The following is a 12,846-nucleotide window of genomic DNA, read 5'->3' on the forward strand; positions in this document are numbered from 1 at the left end:
TAGATTTTTTTTATTGTTCATGGTTAGTTGAAGTTCCATATGCCTCAGTTATCTGAATGTCAAATTCTTCCCCTCTGTTTGGCAAGTTTCCTGTCATTCATTCTGTGAACAGTTTATTTTTTATGTCATTTGTATTTTCTCCTGCTACGTCCTGGATTCCTATTTTCTTATGTTATTCTTCTTTGAATCATCTAGGAGTTTTTTGATCAATTTCTCATAATCCCTTATTATTTTTAAGACATCTCTCTTTTCGTGGTCACTGACTGCAATCCTAACTTTTATATCTGAAATTCTATCTTCACTTTTGTTCATTCTACTGTGAATGCTTTCTGTAGAATTTTTAATCTGGATATCTGAATCAGTTTTATGGATTCCATTTCTTCCCTATGCTGGGCATTCATGGTTTCCATCATGGTCCTGAGATCATCTAGGTTTTTTTTTTTATCTGTTTCTGTTCTAGAGTCTCTAATATGTGTTTCATTCTTCTCACCATCTCGGTGGTTATCTGGGAAATTATTTCTGTTTTGAATTTTTCTAGAGCCTCATTTATCTATTTTGTTACTTTCTGTGCTATTGGTTTAGGGTGTCCAGGTGGTTGACTGTGAGACTTTGCCACCTCATTTTCCCCAGAGTTTACCTTTGGTGAGGTGGAAGTCTGTGTTTGTGCCTTGTTTAAATGTCTTATCATTTCTATTTTTGTTGTTGGTACTGTCCTTGGTTTAATTCCTGGGTTAATACTTCAGTCTTCCAGATATAGCTGGTGTTTAGGTTTTGCATTTCGAATGACTCTGAGGTAATCTCATGTTCATTATACCTGGATGCAAAACTGATTATTTCAATTAAAATACCTTAGCCCAAGTGATACAACCAGCCACACAATAGCATCAAGCACAGCTTAGAAAATGACAATTTGTGGTAATTATTAATCTATAACCTTAGGCTGTGTGAATTTAATAAAAATCAAGGACCAGCCAAAAATTTGTTTATACTGAATAAACTCCTCAACATAGTAACTTTATCCTTTAAGATGGGGACTTAGAAGGAGTTGGAGAGGGAGCAATATATAGAGAGGACAGAGATAGGTTAGAAGTGAGGTCAGAGGACACAGGAATATCACACAAACTTTAGGAAGCTGTTGAGAAAAGAAGAAGACCAAACAAAATATACACAAGAACAGAGCAAAGTAGCAGCAATAGCAAGGCTAGAGACTGTAATAACTTTCTTTTAAAACTAATGACAATTGAGAGAATGAAAAAGAGAAGAAAATAAAAGAGAAAATAAATTTTAATTAGGACAGCAACAGGAATAAAAAGGGAGAGAAATGAGATCAGAGTGGGAGAGAGAATGAGAAAAGACAGAGAGAGAAAGAAAAGAAGATAAGAAAAAGAAAAAAGGAAAACAATTTGAGAAAAGAAAAAGATAAAAATTTTTAAAATGATTAAAGATAAGAGAAAAATATTACTTTGAAGATAAAAAATACAAATAAAGGGCCTACTTCAGGGTATGCCTCTGTTGACACAATAGACAGCATGGAATGCAGATCTAAATTAATTAGTCTCAGCAAAGCAGTAGCTGTCCCCTTAGGTTCAAGATGATTTCTGTCTTCAAGGGCCAAGTTGAGATCTCTGGCCTCCAGGTGGGTTGACCTCTGCAAGTTTCTATTGCAGTTTCCAGTTATTTTTCCCCTGAAGTTACGCCAGGTTCTGATGTGAGGTCTTTGTGCCTCTGACCTACCAACTATAGTGGTGCAATGTGCTTTTATCACAGAGGTTTTCTTCACTTTTCCAGTGGGCTTTTATTTTCATCTGGGAGCCTCAGAGAAGCCCTCTTTCCCTTGTTTGCAAGGAAGGGAGGGCAGGGCTTGGACACTGCTGTGTTGGTGCCCATGTGGCTGGGTTCCTCTGCTACATTGGGCTGAAGCAGCGCACACAGCTTCTGGACTCCTCTGTTGCTCTGGGCCAAAGAATCAGGCTTATCAGAGGTTTGCAAGCTGTTGTCTGCCTTCTCTGTTCTGCTGCCATGAAGAACATAAATTTATTTTATTAGATTAAATTTTATTAGTCTTTAACTTAGTATGTATTACTAGTTGAAAATATATTTTATAAAATTGTTTTAAAAATAATTTTAATTTAAAAGTAAATAATAACCATGAAATACATTCAAATTTTCTACATTTTGAAAGCAAGTGCGTTATTTTAAATTATTTAAATCAGTCTCACCAATAGATCACAAATTATGTGAAATTATAACTATAACAATAAAAATTAGTGTTCCTGTTGTAATGAGATCAAGGAAAACAAATTTGATGTGATAATTAGTATAACAACAAGTTATGTCTTCATAACATATCCAAACATTACCAGCTAAACAAGGAGCATATTTGATTATCTTGGATATTTTGTATAACTTTCAATTGTATAAAAGCTGTAGTTGAAAATATTTTTCAAGTTTTTATATCTAAAGCCACTTTTGTCAAAATCATTGAAAATATAATTTATCTAATAATTTACTAGCTTGTTCTATACAATTTAAACATTTAAATATTTAGTGGTTAAATATTTCATATGAAATTTTAAATATGTAATTATAGCATGTAAATTTCATATGGTTTCTGGACTTATAAAGGGGTAGAACAGCTCCTAATTTCAAAGAAGAGTTGAGTTTAGACTGGTTATTTAATACTGAAGGATCATCATTAGTTTCTGTAGGTATGGTCATAGTATAACACAATATAAAAGCTGTATGTTGTACATACACTTACAGAATTATTTAGCAATTGAATATATTAGAAATTTGCTTTAAAATATATCCAAGCAAACCATACATTTTTTTCTTATTATCTTTGTGGAATTCTGTGTTTGAGAAGAAAATGAATATATGATTTCCACATGTAAATTTGAGTTTGACAAAAAGAAGATTATCATTTCATTTGGTCAAGAATTTTATTATCTCTGTCTCAAAATATATTTTGAAATCTCTTTAAAAATTCTTGAGGTAGTAGAGCACAGGGTTTAAAGCTATGTGCTTTAAAATAAGTCTGCTCTGTGCTTCAATTCTACATTTTCTTTTAGCTTTCTGACATTATGCACAGTATTTAGCCATCTGAAATTTCAAATTTCTTATTTTAGTAATGACAGTAATACTACTAACACTGCTCTCATAGCCTTAGAATGACGATTAAACAAGTAATGTATTTTCTTTAACTCAAAGCCTGACATAAAACAAGCACTCAGTAAGATGATAAGTAGTTAGTACCGCCAACCAGCATTAGTTTTCTTTTACGAGGTTATTTAGACATGAAAGTGATCACTTTCCTTTATTTATGAAAATAGGTTGTTAGTAAAATATGTAAGGCACTTTTTACCCCTGGATTTCAGTTAATTGTAGTTTTAGCTGAAAGTGCACCTTTTTCCCCCTTCTACTGTAAGTTTCTGAAAGTAAAGTACACATTTCTAGTTTGGAGATTGTGAAGCTGGGAAATGTTTTGATTCTTTCATAAGATATTTGCAGTTAATAAAACATTGCCTTTTTGAGGTGAAGTGGGTGGTAAGGAAAATCATGGGAAGAGAAAGAGACAAAAGAAGAGAAAATAAGTGAAGAGTACTAATTAAAAATACTGCTGTTTGTTGATAAAATATAGATATTAGGAGAAAATGTTGTAATTTTTAAAGACTTCAAACTACACACTGTAATTAATTTTTAGTATTAGATTAGACATATATATAGACATATATGATTTATGATATATAAGAGAAAGTTGAAAATCAGAGAGAATTAGACGATATCTATAAAAATAACAGTGACTTTGTGTTCATATCATGTTGTGATTTCCCCTCTGGTACCACTTAAGAGTTAGAGATTATAGGTTTTACATGCGTAGATATTATATATGTATGCCAATTAACGAATAGACTGATAGGTTTTAGGATTTTCTGTGATATGACATAATATATTAGATAGCAAAAAGTATTCTAAATACTTTTAGAAAAACTACAATGGTCTAAACTGCTCATTTTGAATGCCCATTGGTGAAGATTCTTGGATCTCCATGGTACAACACCATTCTTCTCAGCTAACATTAGGGGCTTCAGAATTTTGAGATGACTAGGATATTTAAATGTGTCCAAAATGATCTAAAAGCTAAAATTATGTAGCGTGTGTGTGTGTGTGTGTGTGTGTTTTGTTGTTCTGAGTGAAAACTTTGGCATTTACACACTTCCCTCCATCTCACCTTTCGATATATGTCAGATCCTTACATCAAACCTGTTTCTCCTTTGCACTTGGCCAAGGATACACATCCTTTTTTCTCCCACAATAACAGTACGTTTCAGTCTCAAATGTGATATCAAAAGTAGTAGAAAATGCTACCAACCAAGAGAATAGAACAGTATGAGTTACTGAGCAGATCCAGTACCTGTGAGAGAGGGTGAATTAACAGGCAAGGTTCTACTGTATCTTCTGGGAAGGTGAGAGTAGAAGTAGGGATAGGGTTGAAATCTTAAACCTGATCTTCTATAGAAGGTTTTCTGGTTAAAAAGTTGGAGAGAGAAGGTCTTAAGTAGCAACAGCTTTTCCCTCTGGGAACTGGAGCTGTAAAGAGGCAATCCCCAGAGCCATTTATAGGGAGAAATATATCAGAGGTGCTAAATAATTACTCCAGAGACACATGAAATTTGAGCATGATGACATATGTTTCAGTGATGTATGGCCCTTGTGCCATGCATGTAGTTTTGGCTGTGTATGTGCTGCCAATACAAGTTCATCTCCATACTAAAGGAAAATGTGAAAGAGAACCTTCATCAAGTGTTCTTTTATTAAAAGAATGAACTGTTCCTATGCAGATTGACCCAAGTAAGCCACATAGATATGAGAGCAGAGGAAATCATTGACAAGGTGGAGGTCTGTAACTCAAAGTAAAGAAGTGAAAAAGAAAACAATAGTAGAATGCACAAACACAACTTTTCACCAACTATGAGAATTTTACCTCAATGAAAGGATTTCCTCAGTGGAGTGCTGAGGGCTGAAGAAGCCATGTTCTGTTCTCATTGACACAGAGGAAGACTCACAGGCTCCACCAAATAGGAAGAATCTTGTCAATGTACTGGTAGGAAAAGATTCACCATGAAAACTTTCCTGGGATGAGTTAGGAGGCAGCTGCTGGGCTAGATCTGGGTATAAAAAGGAATTTTATTCCCTGCATAGCAGCAGGAAAACCAGAATGAGTAGGACACAGAGCCAGTCCTACATCATTTCTCATAAGTGCTTTTCACAGGTGCATCAAAAGTCTAATTTTGATATTATCTGAACTTTACCGCACATAATTTCTCCAGTCTCACCTTCCTTTCATACACTGTACATTTTTTAATTCATCAATTCAAGCTCTATTAGTCTCTGACACACTTAGAAAAAGGTCTTGGTCTCTTCCACTTCACTTTATATTTCTTGAAAGAGGCATCCCTATTTCAGAGACTAGACTGAGCACCTATGTAATAAACTTCCTCTTATAACTGACTCTTTGTGTTCAGGTATGACAGAATGGGCTCAAGGTTCTAGAATTCTGGGCAGATCCCAGTGTTCTTTGGGACATTACTGGCTGAATCCACAGGGCCAATCAGCTTCCTCTCTCTGACATCAAGGTGACCGGTAGAAACAGAAACTCACAATACATAAGTGCTATTACAGAGGCACAAACTGAGTGCTGTAGGAACGCAATGGATGGAACTAATGACCAAGATTATTTTTTATTAAGGCCCCTGAAAACAAAATCTCACCATGACTATTGTATTCTGTTTTCCACTGCCCTAACAAGATACCTGAGTGTGTAAATTAAGAACAATAGAAGTTTATATGGCTCATGCTTATGAAGACTGGGAAGTCCCAAATCAACAGTCCATAACACCTCATGAGAAACTATTTTCTGTGTTGTAACATGGCAGGAGCCATCACTTGGTGAGGGGTAAGGGAGAATAATAAAGAAGAGAAGAAAGAGAGAGGTGGGGAGGGAGGGAGAGAGAGAAGGAAGCAAAAAAAGAAGGAAGGGGAGGGAACTCCAAATATAACTGACTCACTCCAGCAATAACAACAGTAATCCATTCAGGAAGGCAGAGTCCCCATAGTCAAACACCCTTTAACTATCTCCTCTCTTAGTAGCATTATAGTGGCAGTTGCAACTGAGTTTTGGTAAGGATATTCAAATTACCATACTATCTAGGGGAAAACTGGGTCAAATGAAGTTTTCCTATAGCTATACCCAAAGCAGACATGTTGGTCAGTGAAGTGCATGGAATGAAGTGAAATCCTGAACCACAGAATATAATAGCAAAGAGAGCAAAAATGGAACAAGTGGAGATATTCACACGATAGCAACAGTAACAGCAGCAGCAGCAGAAGAAGTTACTGCTTATCTGATGCATGAACTATACTACATCTTTGGATATATTACCTCAATTAATTCTGTCAGAAATCTGTGAGCTAGATTAGTCTTGTTTTATGAGTTCAGAAAGGTGAAGCACTTTGCTGTAGATTTGCATGTGTAGTATGAGAAAGCCAGGATGTTAACCCTAGTTGGTCCACGCGGCGGCCCGCTGTCTTACTTTCTCATCACTGAGACACAATACCCAACATCCACAGTTTAAAAGAGGAGTGGTTTATTTTGGCTCACTGAGGTTTCTGTGAAGAGTCAGTTGGCTCCAAGGTAGGATGGAATGACAGATATACATGCCAGAGAAGAGAAACAGCTCGTGACATAACAGTGGGGAACAGAGAAGGGGAGAGATGACATACCCTCCCAGGCCACGCCCCCAGTGACTCATCTTCTCCAACCAGTGATCATTTATAAATCACATTTAGCTATGAAGTCCTCAAAGGACTATCCCACTGATAAGTAGCACCACTCCAAAATCCACTCACCTCCAAAAAGCCCACCTGTGAGCACATAAGGCTTTGGGGAAAGATCCAGATATAAACCATAGCAACTACTTTACTTCATCTGTTTCTCACAACTGAATGAGTTAAATTCTATCATTACCTTCTATTTACGAACAATAAAATTAAGGTGATCCTAGCTCTCTAGTTTGGATCACTGTTAGGATATACTGTTAGTCTTACTAATAAGAGATAACTATTTGATCCACCTCATAATAAAAACTTGTTTAAAATAGAAATTTAATGCTTGGAAAAACACTCATGATTGATTATTTTGTGGACCAGAGAAGAGAAGTCTTGGGTAGCAGCTCTATTTTATCATTTATTAGCTATATGCCCTTGGGCAAGTACTTTAAACTCTCAGTACCTCAGTTTCATTATCTATAAAGTGTGGAAAATATTATCAGCTTCCATACTTCCTAAAGCTTTAAAATGAGAAAATGCAACAAAATGTGTAGAATTGATTTGAAACTGTGTTATGCAAATGTGTGCTTTTGTTTTTGTTATTATTTTGAGAAGATAACTGGTTGAAAGAAATTCAATAACCTCAAAATGATGCAATAAAAATTTTTATTTTGCTCATATGAATTAAAATTATTCAGAAACACGATTTTAAAAATCAAAGGAAATAGAAGTTTGCCTTTGCAATGAAAATGAAAATTAAACACACTTAGAAGCCAAGAATAATGAGATAAAATAAGGTCTTGAAATATAGGTGTCCCCTGAAAATTCCTAGGTCTTTTTATTTCTTTAATTAGAGAAAGAAAATAAAGCTTGTAAACAAGGCATGTGGTATCAAAGGAACAAAAGAATCTCTTACTAGACAAATATACAAAGACTGTATATTTGTTAGAATATTTTCTTTTGGTTCTCTAAAATGAGTATAAATCTATTTGCTTACAGATTTGCAAACCTACTCACCCGTACTATTATGGAGGTACAGTATACTGAACAGATAATAATTACAATTAATATAATTTCATCTTCCTCCAGATCAAAGAATACAATGAAAATTAACTGTATACTAATTTAATTCCTATAGTAGATTTTTAAAACATATATAATTTGAGTAATTATTCCCTTCTTAATATGAGGTCTTTCTTTAGATTTAATATGAAGAAAGACATACCTACTTTTTTGTGTGTTTAATTTTATACTGACAGCCAAACAGAAAATGTCAGACTTTATTCTCAGAATTGATAAAGTCTTATGGATGTTTTTATTTTCAATGGTTTTTAAAACTAGACCTTTGCTTTTCATAGATTAGAGGAATTTCAAATATTGGATAGCAAAGAGAAGGGCTGATGTATTTATAACTGTTATGAAGGAATGAGAAATCTATGTAAAATTGATTTTATGTGTCATTTTTTGAAACTGTGACACCAGTGGGTCAATTTCAGAGTTATTTTTCTTACACAGGCAAAGAGTCCAAATAAGAATTTCATTGTTTCTTTATTTCACTAAAAGAATATAAGAAAAAGAGCCATGCTTCACAGAAAGCTTGTAAAAATTCCAAGTTGTCTCCTATTCTCTAGAACCCAGTTCTCTAAGGTACTGATCTATTTGCTGAATAAGTGAGATTTATTGGACTGGCTCATTGCAGGCATCTAATAAATACAAACTAAATTCAGTGTTGGCTTAGAGAATTCTTTCTCTCATTCATCAGTTCTACCCACTGTTCTACTCCTCCCCTTGCCTACCCTAGAATGTACACTTCCCTTTGAGTCAGTTTGTGCCATCCTGTAGCCCAGGCCAGCCTCCTGTACAACACCTTTTACTCCCATCATGTTTCTTCCAGCAAAATTATCAGCTTTCTAAGCCTTAACTATTCCTTCCAGTTCTGCAGTACTGAAATCCAAAATATACATCTAAGCTATAGAAACTTTTGAAGTCCAGGAACTGAGTAGGTGAAAGAAGGCAGGACACATACAGGAAGAAAATGATGGAGAACCCTGGTACTTCACACAGGATCAGTAGTTGAAGTTAATTTTTCCTAGTCAGGTGGGTTAGGGGAGGACATTGACATTGGTGGAATGTATTTTACATGACTGACACTTAAACCCCCAACAATCTAGAGAGGCTGATGTTATGGTCACCATTCTTGTGACATAGATCAGGGAATCACAACAAAAAAGGCATGCGTCTGAGTTGTAGCTAGAAAACTTACTTCTAAAAACCTTATTATCACAAAATGTACTGATTCTACCACCTGAGGACAAGGGTTATCTGAAATCATTGTAAAAGAACCTGAAATTTAGTTTCTGAGCTTTCACCAAGAAGCATTCACAACATTTTTGTTGAATGGCAGCTATATACCAAATATTGTTTTAGGTACTGAGGTTAAATAGTTTATAATCCCATCTCAAATTTATACCCTAAAAAGGAAGGTAACTAAGGAAGAAAAGGAGGCAGGAAAAAAAATGATAAGAACTATAATAATTCTGGCCAGCTATAGATTGAATGATAAAAAACCTATCTTGATGTGAGAAGTTTGGATTTTATTTCAAATATGATGGAATTTTACTTCTTTCTTTTATAAAGACACAAGTTTCTAACATAACTAGGTGATTATATTCCCTTTTGGGGCAAAGGACCAGAGATTTATGCTGTGAATAGGTTGTCAAAGGGAGGCTGGAGTTTTTGGTATTAGGCTAGATAAGAATTTTGGTGATCTACTGAAAATTAAAAAATTCAGTAAAAATGTACTTAATAAGTATTGAAATCATCCAACTTGCATTCCCTCAGTGGTCACCCATGTACACATCCTATGTCTCTATTCGTATACTCTCCTCCCAGAAGGGATTAATATATTTTCCTTGCAGAAACAACAAAGAAAAGTGAAAACACTACAGATGCTAATTATAGTGGCTCCTCTAGTAAAATGGCCAGGTTCCTCAACATTACCACAGAGTGAAGCCTGCCATTTCCTAAGACTACCTATATCTATATAGACTCTTTATCTGTCATCCTAAGTCCAGAGATAATGTCTGAAATTTAAAAAGGAAGAATAATTTAATTAGGTTATCTCAAAATGTGGTAAATGTTGAAGGAATTAATTAAAATTATTTGAAAATAGTTGCCTCTGAAAGATGGAAATTAAAGGATTGCTAAAAGGCTTATATTCATTTAAAATGTTTGTAAGAAATTCCCTATTACGACTTTATACATATATCATTTTTCTAAATGTAAAATCAATGCTGGGTGTGGTGGTGCATGCCTGCAATCCCAGCATTCGGGAGGCTAAGGCAGGAGGATCGCTGTGAGTTCGAGACCAGCCTGGGCTACATAGTGAATTCCAGGTCAGTCTCAACTACACAGTGAGACCCTGTCTCAAAAAACAAAACAAAACAAAACAAAAACAAAAACAAAAACAACTAAATCTAAAATCAAATCCTAAGGGTGAACCTTTACTAAAATGGGCCCAAATTTATATAGAGGAGACTTTGTTGACAAAATAACACTTAAAATTACATAAAATTCACTGAAAGGATTGATGAGAAGCATAAAAAGTACATGATTCACTAAGTTTTAAAAAAGCAAGTTTATTGATCTCTAATGAGAGTCAAGCTTATATATTCCAGTGTGTGGTGCTTGTATATAGAGCAATGTGGTGTTAGATGAAAAATGGGAATGTTTTAAATTTAAACAAAAATATACCGAATGTAATTTTTTACCGTCACAAGAGAAGTAGTAGTGCATAACGGTTAAAAGACTCAACTGGAGTCAAACAGCACGAAATTAAACTCTGGTTTATCCACGATCTAACTTTGTCCAATGTCCCCAATAGGAAGTGAATATAAAATTAATAGCTACTTTATAGCAATATGAACAAGGATTAAGAGTTAATACTTGAAAATGTAAAGCTGTAGGCCCATAATAAACACTACATGCATTTCTTAAATAAAATCAATCACAAAACATTTTATAGATATTATTAACGATTTTTGCTTCATTAAAATAGATTATCATAGGATGTAAAATAAAACACAATTTATTGTAGCCAAAGGAATTTTTTCTATATGCATATGCAAATATATATGTATCTAAGTATATACATAGCTAATCATTGATATTACACTGAATCTCACCTTTTGTTTCTTGGTTTTTCACTAGTTATTAAATTAGTATTTCCTCACTCTACTTGTTCTTCTCCCTCTCATTTTCCTACTGAGGACTGAACGCAGGAATGCTCTACCACTGAGTTATGTGCTCAGCATTTTATTAATTTTTTTCTTATTTTGAGACTCCTGCTATGTTGCGCAGGCTAGTCTTGAACTCACAATCCTCCTGCCTCAGCCTCCAGAGTAGCTGGGATTACAAGTATGTACCACTGCACCTGGTTGTATATTATTTTAAAATGTATTTTTAAATGACTTTACTATTTCACTTCAAAGTTGTACATTATTTATTTAACCATTTTTCTCTCTAGCTGCAAGTCCAAATGTATCTCTAATTTGATCACTCATTATTTTTAAGTACAAATTCTTAAAGGTGAAATTATTCATTTAAATGATATGGATATTTTGATAAATTGAATTCTAAAGATGTAAACAAAGGTTTACGTGAGTACTTGTCTTGTTGTATTAGATGTTATGATACTTTAAAAGCTTGCTTATGCAACAAAAATGTGTTTTATTCAGATTTGTACTTTTTTGGGGATAAGTGGTAATGTTAAATATCTTAGTTGCTAAATTAAAAAAGTAAAATCCTTCTGATATGTTTTAAAATGGCAAAGACTTTACCTAGAAATATTGTTATATGTGTCACAACTATTGAATTAGAGAATAAGAGGTCAAGCCTAACTCCAGATAAGATTTAAAACCAACGAACAGGTTGGGAAAAGGAATTAGTGAATGTAAAATTATTCGAAGTCACAATGGCAGAAAGAATTCTTGCTAGACTGATTAAGATGGTTAATTTTATGTGCTGATTTGGTTGGACCATAGGGTGACCAGAAATTTGGTTAAATCATTTCTTGGTGTATTTGTGAGGGTATTTCTGGATGAGATTAAGATACATCTCAGCAGAATCTGTAAAGCAGATTCTTTCTCCAAGAGGTTGCATTGTGCGATCCATTGCAGGCTTAAATGTAATAAAAAGACTGAGAAAGAAAGACTACTTCCAAATTGACCCTCTTCAAGCTACAGTATTTATCTTAATCCTATCTTTGGATTTGGATTTGGACTGTGTCTAATACCATTGGCTCCCAGGCATTCAAACAGAGTGGAATTACACATTTGTTCTTCTGGGTTTCTGGCATAGTTTGGATCTAGAGTGCCCCCCACAGTGCATGTGTTAAAGCAATGCTCTTCTGTTGGCAGAGGATGGAAATTTTAGGAGGTGAGTTTAGTGAGAGGTCACCTGGTTATTGTGGATGTGACCTTGGCAGGGTCAGCAGGACCCTAGACTCTTCTTTTTCTCTTTCATGAAGGGAACAACTTTTCTCTATCAGGTGCTCCTGCCATGGTGTGCTGCCACGGCCCAAAACAGTGAGGCCAACCCATCCTGGCCTGAAGCCTCAAGGATTATGAGTTAAGATAAACTGTTTCCCTTTATAAATTGATCACCTCAGGAATTTCTTCAACAGAAAGCTGACACTTTCCAATCATACATCTTGGAGTCCTCAGTGTCATGAATTGTGTGCATATATGAATAAGTGAGTTGATTCTGCTTCTCTAAAGACTCCAGACTAACCTAACTGACCTAAGAGGATTCTTGCCAAGCTGTTATCAGATATCAAGAGTAGGGAAAGTGGGAAGGGTAGGGGAACGGTAATAAGGGAAAAGAAAAAATATGAGAAAATGAAAAAATGGAAATAAAGTGTTTGTAAATGGGGAGGGGAGGAGGGGGTGAAGGGAGGGCAGGGACAAGGGGAAAAAGTGAGAACCAAGAGCTGTCATGTAAAGGTACAAGATCCCAGTA

At 34.9% G+C, this 12,846-nt stretch overlaps 1 long non-coding RNA gene across 3 annotated transcripts; it reads right to left on the minus strand.

Annotated features, from left to right (window-relative positions):
• Window positions 1–1,893: 1,893 nt before the first annotated feature.
• LOC104867870 lies at window positions 1,894–5,512 on the minus strand. 3 transcript variants are annotated; one of them, XR_002025624.1, is made up of 3 exons: window positions 5,337–5,512; window positions 4,985–5,101; window positions 1,894–2,014 (listed from the first exon to the last, which is right to left on the minus strand). It is a non-coding gene; the product is annotated as an uncharacterized LOC104867870 (long non-coding RNA). The 3 variants fall into 3 exon arrangements; XR_002025625.1 differs by having other exon boundaries at window positions 4,985–5,168; XR_781877.1 differs by having other exon boundaries at window positions 4,985–5,194.
• Window positions 5,513–12,846: the final 7,334 nt, after the last annotated feature.

Source organism: Fukomys damarensis, unplaced genomic scaffold, assembly GCF_012274545.1.
Source record: "Fukomys damarensis isolate Sample0158 unplaced genomic scaffold, DMR_v1.0_HiC HiC_scaffold_12, whole genome shotgun sequence".
Lineage (NCBI taxonomy): Eukaryota > Metazoa > Chordata > Mammalia > Rodentia > Bathyergidae > Fukomys > Fukomys damarensis.